The following is a 16,725-nucleotide window of genomic DNA, read 5'->3' on the forward strand; positions in this document are numbered from 1 at the left end:
CACCAACTGTCTTCCAGTGGGGCACCATGTGCTCTGATGTCTCTTATTCAAACCAATGGCAATTTTAAAACCAGTTTCAACAATGACACCTGTTGGGGCACAGACTTCCCATGCCACAGCTCCTGCACCATCCCTTGTGCAAGGTGGACATCCATAGGGTTGCAGTGCAGCTCTCGCAGGTGCTGGGAGGTCATCAATGACTCAAGTTCAAGGGAAAAGCAAGAAGCTGTAGGAAAGAAAAAAAAAAGAAAACAAACAAACAAACAGAAAACAAAATGGAGTGACAAAAATCAGGTATTCCACCAGCTTGGAAAACTCAGGTGTTTATCCAAGTATCACAGATTTTAGTGACTAAATCACAATGTTTGCACGCATTTAAACTCTGTTCTGGGATTTTACTCCTTCCAATTCTGAAAGTAAAAACTGGGCTTTTTTTTTTTTTTTTTTACATTAAATATAAGATCATCAAACATCTCCTTCATAAAACAGTGTCACATATCTGAGAGGCTATTGTCCCCATTAGGGCTGCAGTACATGAGCTCTGTGCCAGGGAAGGCTGTCTATGGTTGCTGCTCAGCCAGGGTTGTCAAACCAAAATTGCAGGGACAGGAAAAACCCAAAGCACTTTAGGTTTCACTGTTTACTTTTGATTCTGCACTGCACAGGCTGACTTCAAAGGCAAGGCACCCATTCACGTATCACAATTGCAATTGCTGAAGTTGTTTACTCTGAAAAGTTTGTATTATAGTGGTGCTGGGGGTGATATATGAAAATAAAATATTTACTCAGTTGTGGGTTTCACTCCTCAGCTTGGGAAGCAGGCTTGCCTAAAAAGAGTCTGCGAGCTTTTACTGTCTGAATAGAGTGTCATTATAAGTAGGGAAAATATACACAAATCCGTTGCTTATATGAAATTATTCAGCCCTGCGTAAGAGATATCCCACTGACACTCCCCAATGGTGAGGTGGTCATGATGTAAGCAAGCAGAGAGATCATAAAATAATTGTATGGGACAGACGGGAGTCATTATAAATAATTTTATTTTGCTGTTGTTTGGGATATCTATATTAAACTGACAGCTGAGAAAACTGGGCCATGGGCTTGCAGTGAATGCATATGAATGTCAGTGATAAACTTGCTGCAAAGATTGGTGTCACAGAAAATAACAATGCATAACCTTCACGTGTGGGTTTAGTGCAGCCACAGCTTCACATCTACCCTGTTTTTCTGACCTGATTCTGTTTAAAGCATTCCTACCATGCTAGTGTAGTATATTAAAGAGTCCGTTGCTCAGGACATGTAAAAGAAAATAATTCTTATAAAAATGGTGAGCACATTTTAAAAAGAAATAAAATGATTTTGTGCATGTTATAATTTCATACTCTTGTACCCTTTAAAATCAGTTTACAAACAATAAAGAGTGGTTGTACCCTTAACTGAAAAATAAAGATTAGGTCCATAATACACCTAGGTGTAATTTTTATGTGAAGTAAATTGCTCAAAGTGATTAGTTTCTTCAATGCTTAAAAAGCCACATGTTCTAGTATTAACTTCTAGTATTAAATTCTCCAAGAACACCTTCAATGATACTGCACTTCTTTTCTGCTAAAATATTGGCTTTTGAGAGCAGGTATTAAACTGGTTCCTATAAACTATATTTTCCAGACTACTCATCATCCAACCAAGCATATCCACAGCAGTTCCCTGTAACATTTTCTTCCTTGACTACAAATTCCAGACAGTTTTCCACTTTTATGTGAACAAACTAAAGTTTTCTCTGGATTCACATCGACCTGCAACTGTGTGTTCTTTATTAAGCAGGTATGTTAATGTTGGTGTTTTTGGGATAGAAATGCATAATTGCTTAATTTTTACCTCAAAACTCCATAAACTCATAACTGGATTTGGGTTTATTCCCTATGATCATCTTCCAAACACAGTTCAAAGTCCTCTCCATCTGTCAAAAACATCATTAAAATAGAATCCCATTTTTTCATTGACCCAACAAGGAGGGAATGCAGCTGCTGCCCCCACAGGAACCATTTAGCAGCCGCAATAAGGAGTGCTTCTTCTTCGGTACAAATTTGGATTAAACATTCTCTCAGTGGCCACTTCTGACAACATATGTCTTTTCAGCATGACAAAGAACTTCCTCCATACTCAGATACAAAGAGGAGTTCTAAAGTTGGTCTCCAGTATATTGCCAATACAGCATTTTTACAATTGATGAGGAAAATTGTTAGAACTCAATCTAATTCCAGCCACAGTAGCCACAGTATTTCACCAGCAATACAGTTAGTATTAACTGAAGTTAGTATTGCTCAAACCTAGTTCTTTAGCCATGTGCTAGGCAGTTACAGCGGTCTTTTAAAACAATCAGCACTCCCTTTAACAGCTTGTCATCTGTGTCTTCTTTCTCCAGCTTTCAATTTAATGGTCTCATCAATTAGGTCAGCCTCTACCCTAGAATTATCATGTTGGATCATCTGCATGTACCATCCAAAGACATAATCTGGCACAAAACATTCCTCGAGAGGCTGAAATATACCTCCTTCTTTTCCTTCTGTCTTTGCTTAAATATCTCTAACAGTTGCCTTATCTCACCTCAGCATTCCTCCAGTTCCAGGTTCCTTTTGTCTTTCTTCCATCTTCCTTTTCCGTGACGCCGTTTCATTACTCTCGCTTATCTTTCTCTTCATTTCTCTTACCTCTTATTAGGAAAGAAAAGTTGACCACCAAAACATCCCCTCATATCAATAGCCTCATCAATAGCCAATTTTTTTTTTCATCTTAAATTTTGGCTTACATGTTTCCATGTATCTTCAGCCTTTTCACAGTTATCTGCAAATTTAATGCTGTTTGGAGACCTCTTTTTTAAAAACCTTCTTTACCACTGAATAGTCAACTGAAATCCATCACTGTATCTTGCATCACCTCTGCTCCTGTGATCTATTTTCTTTAATTCTTCTTTGACCAGTCCCATCAAATGACACTTGACATAGAACTTGGTTGTGATAACCATAAGCCACCCATAGGTACTATGTCACCCAGTTTGTATATTCACTCTTTAACCTGAATTCACCTTCATTCTGTTCTTTGTAGCCATCATATCAGTTCTTCTAGGGAAGCTTTTAAGGAAAAGAACTTTTCTCTCTCTCTTTCACAACTTTCTCCAGATGTTTTCCTATTTCATTATTTAGTTCTTTGGGTTCCCTAGATATAATCTGCTCAGCCTACCTAATCACTTAGCCTGAATGGATAACTGGTGAAATCCTATCAGCTATCCCTCCTTCTCCAGCTAAGAATCATTCACACACAACTGGGGAATCCCATAAAGACAGCAAACTTCACCCAAACCCCTTTCCCACAGTTTGACTCCTTTTTCCACACCAAACAATGAATGCACGTACTTACCTCTCTCTTCTACCCATGCAGTATTGTGAAATTTCCTTGTGAAATACCACAAGGAAAAATTCTAGCACAAAATCTCATTTCTTCTCCTTTCTTATAATTGCTGGGATAAGCAGAGCTGTAAGCAGCGACCCAGTGCTGCTGAGAGGGAGAAAGAAATTGGGTACAGTAGAAAATAATGTAATAATATTTTGCTCAGTCTTTAACAACTTCTGAAAAAGGTCTAAAGGAATTGTAATTTTATTGCTAAATTAATTTTAGTGAAACGCTTCTGGACAGCATGCTTCAGGAATTTCTATAAGTTATATTTATCCTGCCAGTGAGGATTATCTGACTTTTATAAGCTAATCCTCTTGAGTGTTATGTCTCAATCCTGTGAGAAAGCATGTAATATTTTACATTACAAGTGTTTTAATTTTATCTTCATTAATTTCTAACACAACACTTTAGACACATATGATTTCCACGCAAGGGCAGACAGCAATTCAGATGCAACATTCGTAGGTTTTGATAATTATTTTCCATTATCATGAAATAGCATCTAGTATTTTTTGAGCAATTCCTTTGTTTTCACTCTTATTCCCATTGCCTCTTATTTCACAGGCCATCCCCATTTCTTCATGTCTTGGCAAGTATCAGCTGCAAGAGTGATTCACCTCTTGATGAATTTCTGTCTCAGCAGAACGACTAAGGGAAGAGAAAGAAGCGATTTCATATTTATATTGGATTGTGCTTATACAGGGTGGTAGAATTTGCCTTGACATGGATGTACAGCTTTGCCTGTGAACACTGGAGACTCGGTTTCATCTGAAGGTATTTTGCCATTAATTTTTGTCTTGCACGAGGATATGGGTATTTTATGGCTGCAGAAAGAGAAAAATGATTGTTATTAATTTCAGCAAAATCTCAATTACAGCAGCTACAAATCTGCTTTAAATACATAGCTGATACTCTTTCAAAAGCCATGACTGTGACCTATCACAATCCTGAATAATCATGCTGCCTTTAGAAGGATATATGCAAATATTTATGCATTAATTTTTTTCAATATACACATTTGCAAAAAGGATATATTGCATTTCTTTTTTTCAAAACAGCCTGTGTGTAAACTAGCTGTGCTGATATAACCCACTAATTTTTGTTGGATAAGCTGGACATATTTAGCAAATGGGTCACAAGTGTGAGTAAGAAGTAAGGCTAAGTTTCAGAAAGCATCAGTGGTTCAGACTGGATGTTTGCACAAAGGCAAGCACAGTCACGAACTGGCATCCTCCCAAAGTTATCTGTATGGAGTCGATAGGAAGTTCAACAAGCCTGGATTACACAGGTGATAAATGAATGACACTTTGATGTCTCATGGGTTCTTCTGTGTAGAGCAGAAGAATCATAGCACTGTACTTGATGAACAGCTACCACTTCTGCTATTTCTTGTGTCTCTACCAGTTCTGCACCTACATCTTCCAGATCTCTTGCATCTTGCACCAAGCTCCCCCAAAAAGGACTGCTTTGTTACCTACTTTTCTCTTGGAAATGGTATTGCAGTTCTTGGATTGAAGAGGCAGCTTTGTGCAGCCAGCCACTGCATCGTTTTTATGTTCTTCTTAAGTCTCACTAATACTGTCACAAGGCTTAAGGGACATTTCAATCACACAGACTTCTGTCAGCTTTCCGCAGACATGTGGATTTCAGGAGAGAAAACATCTGTATTTGGAAAGACAGACATCTCATTATATGTCCTATCTAGTAATTACGTTCTGTTCTAGATCTTCTGTGGCTCCTGTGCATCCAGGTACCAAACTCAGCAGCGAAAGCCAGCATAGGCGTGCCAAGACTCAGTTTGGGCAACAGATTTGAAAGGCACAGATGAGGACATTCCAAGGCACAGACAAGGCTTCCATCACTGGTGCATGGAGAAACACTACACTGTTTCATAAACAGGTGTTTCTTTTTATACATAATACCATAAAGGCCATTTTATCTGCCTAATAAAAGTTTACAAGACAATTCCATTATACATTATATCATACAATAGCATCACGTATTGCTCCAGAATTCCTTTATCGTGAATGGAAACTCACATGTTTCCTATAGAAACTTCTGAGCGTATTTCTGTTTTGAGATATGTTCCTTCTTGTGAATTTGCAGATGCAGGTCCAGGAGAAGGAGAGCAATTTTCTCTTCCCCGGTTTGAGCAGTATTTGACTCTCCTCATCAGGAACTGAAAATGTTCCAGTTCCATCTGTATCTCTTGCTGCTCTCTGTGCCACAATCCTTCAGGAACACAAATCCTCCTAGTGATCATGAGCAATAGATTTTGCATTTGGACCTCGGACTTGGCTGACACTTTTTAAAAAATATTATATATATATTCAGTCAGACAACACCCTGGAGACTATTACACATCTGCAGATGCTGAAGGGCACAAATTATTCCTGCTAAGGTCAACATTACCTTACACTAAAAAATTGTCTTCCTGATCACGGCTTGCACACTGTGAACAAGTGATGAATTTTTATGATTTCACCACCAACACTTGGTCATAATATGTACCCTTTGGGGAGGAGAAGTGAGGAGGTGGAAAGAGGTCCCAGACCACATATAGACACCTAAAAATCTGTCCTTTTTTGTTTCATAAAATCCCATTGAGCCAGATGAGCCGAAATTTAACTTGGAAGCTGTTAGCAGACTTAATCACGGTCAATGTAAGGGAGCCACAAAATGAAACTCATGAAAGGAATGGAAGGATGTATTCAGACAGTCCAGATTTCAGCTCGTGTTCAAAGTCTACTGTTTCCTACCAGCAAGCCACTTTGGAAGGCACAGAGCCAAGAACAGATCCGACACCTAAGTGAAAGTTAGTTAGGCAATTTTAATATTGCCCAGAGCTGCTTAGCAGTAAGTGAAATTCCCCAAGCTGAACCTGTGAGAAGGATAGACCTTCTTTTCCTTGAAGCAATATGCTGCCTTAAAATATGATTGAATTCAGATGTGGAATGAAAGACAGAAAATTTAGAAGTTCCCCATGACTTTTCTTTAAGCAACTGAAATATTATATTCACCTACACTGAAAAATTTCAGCTTGGTCATTGCAATACTTAAAGCAGCATAAATTTTAAAGAACTCGGCTTCAGAAATGAAAGCTTATGCATTGCAAGCTTTGTAAGAGTCCCATTCTACTTTTTCCTTCTGATCTATATTCTCATTAAAAATGATACCATTGCATGAAATATTTTCATTTCAACTGAAGTGTATTTTGCAACAAGAAAAATAGGTCCCTCAAAAATGTTCTTATTACCTTTACCCACTTACTTGTGCATTTCCTTCTTTCTCCAACAGAAGAGGAGTGAACAAAGGATTAGCTGTTGTTTAATACTGTATTACAAGCATTCAAATGCTGAAATACCAGAATGCAGGAGACTTAGAGAGGAACAGGATTCAGAGGCTGCAGGCAAGAACTTTCTCCTGTTTTGTTAAGGCAGGCAGCATGTAGAGTCTGGCCCTAATCAGATTAGGTTGTGCATATTTATAAACATCTGAAGACCATAAAGAAAGGCTCCCAATTAAAAGATACTCTGGATTTACTTCTGCAAGAGTAGCAGAAAAACATGGTGATTAGCATTTCCATTAGAGACTGCTATTTAGCACAAAGCAGGCTTGTAGAAATGGGTTCTCTCTAAACATCTTTTATATCAGAGCATATCTCTCAATTCTATTCTGTTACATGGAAAAAATATGCCCCATTTTATCAGCGTGTATGAAGTTACACCATGCCATGTCACCACGTGGGATGTAACCCCATGTAATATAATGCACATTCAAACAAAACTTTCTTTTCCATTATAGGCAGGAGTAAATTATAGATAGAGGTTTACCATAATTAACCACAAACTGGCAAGAAGGCCTGATTTCTGTCTTTCTAGATTGCTATCAAGTTAGCTAAGCTTTTCTCAAGCTTGCTTTTAAAAACAGTTAAGAATACAATAAAAGATATTTAATATGAATCATTCTGCGGACAAACATGCTTCACAAACCATCCCATATAATTGGAACAGAGAGTGAACCCCCAATCCTGGTTAGGTGCGTCCTGTTCGGTGAGCAGACTGTGCCTAGCTGTTGTTTCTCATAAAAATGTTTAACTCTTTTTTTTGTTTTGTAAAATCTGTGCTGTTGTTACCCCTTAACAATAACACTTCTGAACCCACAAGCAGCAGCTGTCTGCAATGTGTCTCCTGCAGCTGAAATCACTTCATCAGTTATTATTCCAAAAGACTAAATAAGGGCAGGCATTTTCCTAAAGAATTGATTTCTAAGGGCTCAGTATCAATCAGTTCTTTTTGCCTTTGATCCTCTGTAATCAGAGAGCCCAATATTTATAGAATTCAATATGCAGTGCATTTAAAGATATTCTAGACTTTTTTTCAGCTCCCATCAACCACCTATTTGCTATGGACAATCTGCAGCTTTTTATTAACAGAGTGCTTTATCAGCACAGAAGGCAAGCTCAGGGCAGTGCCTCTGAGAGATTCAGGAGAGGCAGATCTAGAAAAGTAAGCATTCCCACTGGGCCATTTGCATGTCAGTATTTGTGCAGCAACTCTGATTAGCAATACTTTGTTAAAGCACAGGCACTGAGCCTTCCCTGTGCAGCAGCCTCCACTATCTCTTATGGGTCCCAGCCCCATCCCTGGTGTCACAGTGGTCACTTGATGGCTGTTTGGGAGCATCCAGGTCTGCCCAGCCCCAGAGCCACCCGTCTGACTGCTGCACTGCTCACCCATGTGTGTCTACAGCTTAGTTTTTGCCTGTGGAAGCAGAACAGACACCTGATACATTTGCAGATCATACCCATTCATTTCTGGGTTCAAGCCCTGGAGAAACTCGAATTAATACTTCTGTAATATTTTTGGTGAGCAAGTGAGCAATCGATCAATCAAATCCTTTAAAGCTGCTCCTCTCCAAACCCATTCACATTTTATTTTCTCTGTTGTAGATTGTACTTCTCAGCTTCTTTTACTCTCAGTGTCCTAGTGACTATTGATCCTTATCTTTCTTTAGCAAATGAGGTAATCTCCAGCCCTATAAAATATTGCATATATTAATAAAATGCAACCCATACAATGAGCCTGAAGCAAGGCTAGGGAGTAAAACATTGGTGCAGATGCAGTGTTTCATTTCACAAGAGACACTGCATCTGCACCAGTGTTTTATTCCCTAGGCTGTACATGGATGTGTTCAAGTGGAGAAGGGAGGAACATGGGTGTAATTATTGTCAGAACAGAGAGAAGAAAACTACAGATAAAAAGATCCTGCAGTTTTTTTTTTAGTTTTACTTGGAAAAAAAAAAAAAGCTTTAAACTGTAGATTTTCCTATTATAGTTATTACTGGAATTAGAGTAATACTACAGTGGGACACACCTATAGGCAAGAAATGTGTGTGATCACATTCAACGCTTGCAGACTGTTGTTTTGAACTAGGTGGGAAGAATTTGCGACCATACATAGCAAAGCAAAACTCTGTAAGCGCCCCGGAGGGTCTGCCTTTCCATTGCCCAGTCCTGCTCTAACGCTGCTCCCCATGTAATTTGCACTCAGGTTAATAAGATATGATTTCAAGTCATTTCCAGTCTGTAATGAAGTTGGAAAAAGAAACTGAAATGGTGCCATAAAGCTCCAGCAGTTCTGTGGACCTTAAACCCCAGCTCTCTGTGTTGTGGAACACAATTCAGCGTGCAATACATGAATCAAACTGATAATTCTTTGGGTCACTTTTGATACTGGAATTAAGCAGTCATGGGTATAAAAATTTCTTACCATTTTAATATTGACTTGGAAAAGGTTTTTGAAGCATCCTCCAAATAGAAAAAGTTGCTTACGTTACTCAAGTATTTCTAAAAATCCTGCTTTAAAAAAAATATATATATACATTGACCCTCTAGAAACTTCACAGAAAACCAGCAGAAAGCAGCTATCTGGTTAGACTCTACTCCAGTCTGTTATCAGCAGAAGACCAAGGGCATAAGTCATTGTCCATAAATCTTGCCTAAGTTCAATTTGATCATCAACAAAAACAGCTTCTGCCAAAGCTTTCAGCCCTGTGAGTGTCTCTAGTATTGGTTAAAACCCATGCATTCACAAAGGTAACTCCAATTTCTCTCATATTAATTTGGAATATTAGGCCAATGGAAGCCTTGTGACTTTTTATGGGTTCTCAAGGCTGTGAGAAGATGGATTTGCCACATGGTTGTTCTCTGCATTAGGTATGATTATATACTGGGCACATTTCATAAGCATAATTCTAAGTACCTGAGAGTAAAAACACATCCATCTGATAATAAATCCTCCTAAAGAGGCTACTTTCGAGATTTAGAAGCAAATTCTTGTGACTGAATCATCGTCACTCAATTGTTCTCTTTTAAAAATAATTTCATTAAGAAAACAATTAAGTACGATTATATGGATTTAGAAAGCTTTTACTCCAACTCACTCTTGCAGTGACAAGTTATAGCATAAGCCTTAACACCACTTCTGACAAGACTGTGCCTAGACAAACAGCCCAAGCTGGTCATGGCCACGAGCCTTCAAGTCAGAGAGGTCGTCATCCAGAAAGCTGAACGTTGCTCAGTGTGATCAGTCTTGGTCAGGCAAGGATGAAAACAAACCAGTGGCATATTTGCTCATCTAGACGTTTTGTAACAGGACCATTGGAAGCAGAATCAATGTATGCGTGCCCAGGAGCCACCAGGTATCACATGTACTGCAGTCAGCAAACCTGCTCCCGGTTGTCAGTTTGACTGCCATGCATTTCACCTTTCTCATTCTGAAGAAATTGCTAAAAATTAATGCAAAGGCTTCTGTGGTTGCATAAGTGCTTAAAGTGTTTTCATAAATGCCTCATAAATGCTTCCAGACTGAAGGCTTCTTCTCTCCAACTTCAGCTGAAAGTTCTCTTTTCCAAACAAATACTCCACCTAACTTAATTTCTGTAGTTTGTTTCCAAAGAAAGAATAAAGAAAAAAGGCACATCTGTGTAAGTTTTTTTGAGAGAAGTCCTCCAGTGAACAACCACTGCTTTCTCTCTCCTCTTTTTATTTTAATATCATTTTGTGTAATCTTAAAAGCTACATTTACTACAAATTCCATGTGAGTTGTTTTTTTTTTTGGTCATTCACTTTCTGAAAGTGTAACCCTGAAATGCACACTTAGGTTGTTAGTTCTCTCTGGCTTCATCTTGCCTAATGGCTCCTTGAGTGATCAGCATTTTCCATCGTCAGATCCTACCAGCCAAAAAAAAAAGAAAAAAAAAGCAAGCATAATAACACTAAAAATATTAGGAGTCAGCTATTTCACAGTACTGACTTGCTAAGGCATCATTATCGCTAGTGCTACTGTTGTCCTTAAATGCTGCACTGCTGGTTATCATGGAGGACTTCAGGGAAAAGAGAGTATGGTGCTGAGACTTATTGCATTAAGAGATCGGTTTAACAGATTGTTTAGTTTTGGTAATATAATTTGACATCTAAACATAAGCTGAGAGGGATCTCCCACAAAACCTTTGATAATATGATTCATTGTCAAATGTTTGTTTTGCCTATCTGGTACTCATTAATTAATTCTTTTTAATATATCTTGGATTTACTGATTTGGAAAAAGAGAATTATTCTTATTGATGTTGCTAAAATATCCAGGTGGCTTGAATTTCACCAACTAGATGGTATAATCTAGCACATTTGTGTAGACCTAATCAAATCTCTACTAACAGATGTGAAGAGCCCAGCATGGGAGCAAATGTTTGTGTCTATATGATAATTAAATTACCTCAATAAAGAGAATAAATGAACAATGATGACTATAGTTTTTTTAAACCTAGGTTATCTTCCCCGTGCACAGCCTCTTTTAACCCCTCTAGCGATTGTCAAAACTTAGAGTTTGTCTGAAGGAGCAAAGTTTTTCAGGAAGTGCCTTTGATTAACTCTCAGATTCAGGCAGACCAACCAACCGATTTAAGAATTCTTATGCATCACCATTAGTGGAAGTCCTCTGTGCTAACCTCTGTGCTAAAGGTATGCTGTGTGCGTTGTACATCATTCCACACAAACAATTTGAAGACATCAGCCTATGTTTCAATTCCTCATTTAGTTCTCTTGCTTCTGGAGATTCTCTTTGATTGTTAACGTGGCATTACAGAAGATCTCTGTCCAGATATAGAACATGCTTAGATGTGAACCCTGAACACAGCAGGAGGATTGAAACTGGATGATCATTATGGTCCTTTTCAACCCAGGCCATGCTGTGACTGTATTCAAGAGTCAGGCAGCTGTCCTTCAGATGGGCTCATCGTGGGTTTGCAGACATTTCAGAGAGCAAACCACGTTCTGCTAAGCATCTTCAAAACCCATGCCTTTCAATCCAGTCTGCCACACAGCCTGGCGACTTTATTCTGCAAAGTGTAACAGAGACCTCTATTGTAACCCATCACCAAATAATGATTTTGCTGTAGTCCGCTTCAGGAAGACCTATAAAAACAAATTTTGGGAGATAAAAAGATGTTTTAAACGTATCTTTGTTTTAAAGGTGGCCTTGTGGAAGTGGGATGCTTCTACAAGAAAGGGAAGCCAGCCCTGAGCAGTGGGATTGCTTAGATATCATTAGGCAGACCAGGTTGCAGCTGGAGTTCAAATCACTTCTGACCATGTTTTTGCTACAAACAGGGGAACAGTTCTTCCTCTGTTCACTCTGCGGCGTGCTCTGACCTTGCTGGAGGCTAAGTAATGTCACCAGCTGCATGTGTAACATGGTCATTGGTGATGAAAAGTGAACCAGTGTAGCTCGCCTAGGGATGCAACCCCTTTTAACATATCTAACATTCCTGCAGGTGTGGTGGCTTTATTTGTGTGTTTTACTGTGTTTGTTTATTTGCCTGACTAACTAACTCATGTCCCCTTGCCCACTGGAGATAGAGCCTTCTGATTTAACATTCCTGAAACTCTGACTGTTTAGGATATAGATTGTTTCCAGTCTCAGGATGTAAAAGACATGGGATAGAAGCTAGAGAGATTAGGGCTCTTTTCCTAAAAGTTAAACAACTGTATTGGTTTTCAGGCAGTGGGGCCCTGAAATAGCTAAATAAAAATAGTCTTGCACTTACAAGGAATTCACAGATTGTATTTCTAGAAGGTCTGACCGAGAAGCTGATATGACCGGCAGCACTTGGGAATAGCCAGCGCGCACAAAGCGGTTACCTGCTCTGTCATAAAGAGATCTTTAGCCAGCCAAAGTGATGCAGCAGCGGGGCTGGAGTCATTTGGGAGGTTAATTACATCCTCTTGGTATTTAAACGAATCTTTCTACTAAGACCTCTGTACTGTGGAAGAGAAACAAAGTCAGGAAACAGGCCAATCGCTCCCAGCTCCGTGCGCTCCTAACTGCAGATTGTTTCTGAGCAGAGCCACAGATAAAAAGAAGTTGATTTTTACTGGGCTCTACTGAATGTGCAGGGAGCTCAACGTTGCTGGTCCGTGCTGGTCACCACAGATAAGGAAAGGAGCAAAAAGCAGTTAAAAATGCAGAAGCTGGAACAATTGAGTTCCATTTCAGGAACTGCTGTGGTGTGGTTGCTAAATCTTTGCTCAACAGTTTTTATTGCCAAAGTCTTGCAGCTGTCAGCTAGCACCTAGAGTTTTCACTGTCTTTTCTTAGCCCTCTGTCTTGACTACAGATCTGGCAGAATACACACATCTCCCAAATTCTCATAGCTATTTCCACAGCTGTTACAAATTCATACTGTCACCAGGTATCCACAGTGCAGAGTTGCTACTGTACCCTATTATAAATAATTGTATGCACCCGCTCAATGCCCAGCTCCTGCAATAATACCTTCTTTGGCATTTGAGATTCATCTCTGTGGGTTGTTTCTGGTGGAATTAGTTTTCTCCTCGTTTATGGTTTTCCTGGACTGTGCACATCCCACCAAGATACTGGGCGAATGCTTCTGGACCCTTTTTGGAGTGTTAGCAGTTGAACATCTGAGCTCACACCCACACTTCACAGAGCCAAGCATTGCCTTGACTCCTGTTTTCACCTCTGCAAACACAAAAAAGAGCACTGAAATCACATTCAGAATTACTTGCTGTTCATTGCTGTTCACATGGACAGTCTCTTGTGTGTACTCATACAAACTCAAGCAAGTTTGCCAACAGTGCTTACCTGGCTTTTCAGCCTGCCCTGGTCTGACACGAGTATGTCAACAACTCCTTGTCTACCTATTCAAAGTAGGACCTGATAATTGAAATAATTTTAAATAGTTTGAAATATTCCCTTCGAGGAAGGATTGGGGGAAGTTTATCCTCATTAGATTTGGATGCCTGCCCGCTGAAGACAAGTAGAGAGAACAGTCTTTTGCTACCCCATAAAACTCCTAGGCTACATAGTAGGAGGCATAGCTAAGCATCAGCAATGAGCTGTGAAATTATAGCATGAAACAAATGTTCTTGCAGAGTGCATCCCAACTAAAGCTCAAGGCAAGATCCGGGTGCAGATGAAAATCCAGACTCAGCTGGAAAGATATACTGGGATTAAGATATACCTAAAGGTAAATATGGCTTTAAATATTTTCCTGACTGAGGAGAGTTAATATACGAGGAAACATGGAAACGTTAAGGCTTCTCTGAGGAAGTGGGAACAAATCATCTGATTTTGATCTGTAACTCCAAAATCTTTTGGATTTTTACAGTCGTGGTGAACTATTCCTGACTCACACCTGTGCATGATCTTAGACTTCAAATGAAGTAGGAGCCGGTCCCTGTTCACCTCTATGCTACCTTATTTTGACAGCTGTATCAACCCACTGACATCAAGAGACTAAGGTGGCACAATTACTAAACACCTTAATTAGGCTCTCAGATGTTGACTTTGCTGTTCCTCATCATTTGTGCATTTCTTCAAGTTAAAACACCTAACAGTTTGAGATTGTCTAGCTCCTCCGAGTCTGAAAGGGTTCAAGTGAGGAAGTTCTGTTTGGGTCTGTCTCCCTTTCAAGAGGGCATGGTGGGGGTGGTCTTATGGTTGGACTAGATGATCTTAGTAGCCTTTTTTGACCTTAATGATTCTGTAATTCTACATTCTCTAATGAATTACCAAGTCTGAGAAGTGCGTTATAGGGTGCAATTAAAGCATGGATGCAATCAGATGCCTTCTGAGACCTTAACTCCTTTCTGCAGTTATTTTGGTGTCTTCCTTCTATTAATAGTATTTTCATCTCTTCACTTCCATGCCACCTACTTTCATACAGGTTTTTGTTGCCATGAAGACTAAGACATGTTTCAATATGAAAGGGTTTGCTTCTTCATTTTGCCTTTTTTCTGCTTAGAGTTAGCTACAAGGAGCCCTTCTCATGCACACAGATTTTAGCAGTTCTTCATTAGAATGTCCGAGTTACACAAGTGTGATTTTAGATAAAGTGGAAACAGGCTCAGTAGTTTGTAAATACCCTTCGGTTGAAAAGGAGTTAAAACTACAGTCAAAGAGATTTGCTTCCCTCGTTTCTCCCCTGGTTCACGACCTTTGCTTTTTTCAACTTCCTCAATTTAGTTTCAGTAAATTGTCACAGAATGGCACAACACCTGCCTTGGGTACTTGAGAAATTGACTTTTCCTGCAAATTACCCTGATCAGTGACCTTGTCTGGCTACTAAAGGGGTTTGCAGAAGTAGCATAGCTTTATGTGTGGCCATCTTCCATTTTCTGATTTGTATTTAGCCCTTTGAAGTCCACTTATCTCCTTAATGTGCAGCTACTTTTTGGGGAGAAAAAAAAAGCCACAATACACTTGTCACCTATGAAACCAAAATATCAGCAGGAAGACATCCTGCGCTCCATCTCTGAAGGTGCACAAAGCAACGCGAGCTGAAAGCTTCCACTCCCCAGAAGAATGTATAGCATTTCTTTTTCTCTGTGGCTGTTAAATATTCAGACACTGGCTGCTGGCATTGCAGTGGAGTGGTGTTTTCCAACAAGGATGTAACAAGACCGACCTTCCCAATCCTCCTCTTTTTTTATATCCTTTATAAAAGTCACTGCTCTTTGATGGAAAAGCTGAAGTCTGTCCCTCCACCTCCCACACAAGTGCTGGGGCAGAGGTTACTCCTGGAAACCTAAAAGCTAAAATTCTATTTTTACGCTGAGGCTTTGATTTCACGGTGCCACATAAAGGGGGCTATTTGTTTAATTAATTATTAATTGCTCTGGCTGCTAACAGGTGCTGGGTCTCAAGCTCAGTCCTTAGGGCAAGCAGCCCTAAGGGAAGCGCGATTCACTGCAACCTTGAGCAAATTGGTCCAGGAGAAAGTTCTGGAGCTACTTCCCACGTCCTTGTCAAATATCAAAGAAAAACAGTTAAAATGTAAACTTATATTAAGCATTGTACTTAATTCTGACAAGCTTTTAGGATCGAATTGCAGGCTTTGGTCAACACAGGGGAATTAGCCAGGGCTCTTCAACGGGGGCAGTGGGAGAGCACTTGTGAGCTGTATGCATAGCTCTCATCTTATTTTTCACATCTGCTCTGTTTAATTTAGCTAAGCATGTTGAGTCGCAACTTGTGGCTGAAAACTAGAATCCTATTTTACCTGGGACTCTGGCTGATATTCTAGATCTTTAAAGGAAATTAAAAAATGCCTGAAAGATTACATTATCTAATAAATTTCCCCCACCCCACTCTCTCTATTTTTGCAACTGGTGAAGATTTATTACTTAATTGCAATTTAAGAAAAATTTTAATGCAGTAGAATGCAAATTCTGTTTGAATGTGTGGGAGGATTTTTCTTCTTTTCCCCTTATCTTGAAAAAAGCCTGACAGAAAATCCCACAGATATGTTTCATGGAAGGAAAAAAACAGCAGACAACTGTTTTCTTTCTTTATATTGCTCTCCTTACTCCGTGCTGCCTGATCCTCTTCCAAGATTTGCAACTTTCACCTCCTAACACCACTCTGAACTGCAGAGACATTACTTTGGTGTTAGAGGGAAGTCAAGAGAGAGGGGGAGATGCCCTCAACAGTACTCAGGGTACTTCTTTGGAACTGAGATGCTCCTCAGTCAACTCAGCCCCCAGAGGACAGGAGCAATTGTGTGAATAGACCAAACTCACTTGTACACAGTGCAGGAGCATCTCAGAGCATCCCCTGGCACATGGTTCTTCAGGTGCCTCCTTCCAGGAAACCACCAAGTCTCTTTATCTGGGTCTCCCCTGTTGCTCTGTGTGCCCTGAAGCTGAGGTGAGACAATTCACTTTATCTTTGTGAGGACTGGCCAGAGGTTCT

General features: G+C 39.6%; 1 protein-coding gene across 1 annotated transcript in view; it reads left to right on the forward strand.

Annotated features, from left to right (window-relative positions):
- INPP5F (inositol polyphosphate-5-phosphatase F) overlaps positions 1-16,725 on the forward strand; it is a 949,391-nt gene that overhangs the window by 169,995 nt on the left and 762,671 nt on the right. The window lies entirely within an intron of this gene.

Source organism: Lagopus muta, chromosome 5 (genome assembly GCF_023343835.1).
Source record: "Lagopus muta isolate bLagMut1 chromosome 5, bLagMut1 primary, whole genome shotgun sequence".
Taxonomy (NCBI): Eukaryota; Metazoa; Chordata; class Aves; order Galliformes; family Phasianidae; genus Lagopus; species Lagopus muta.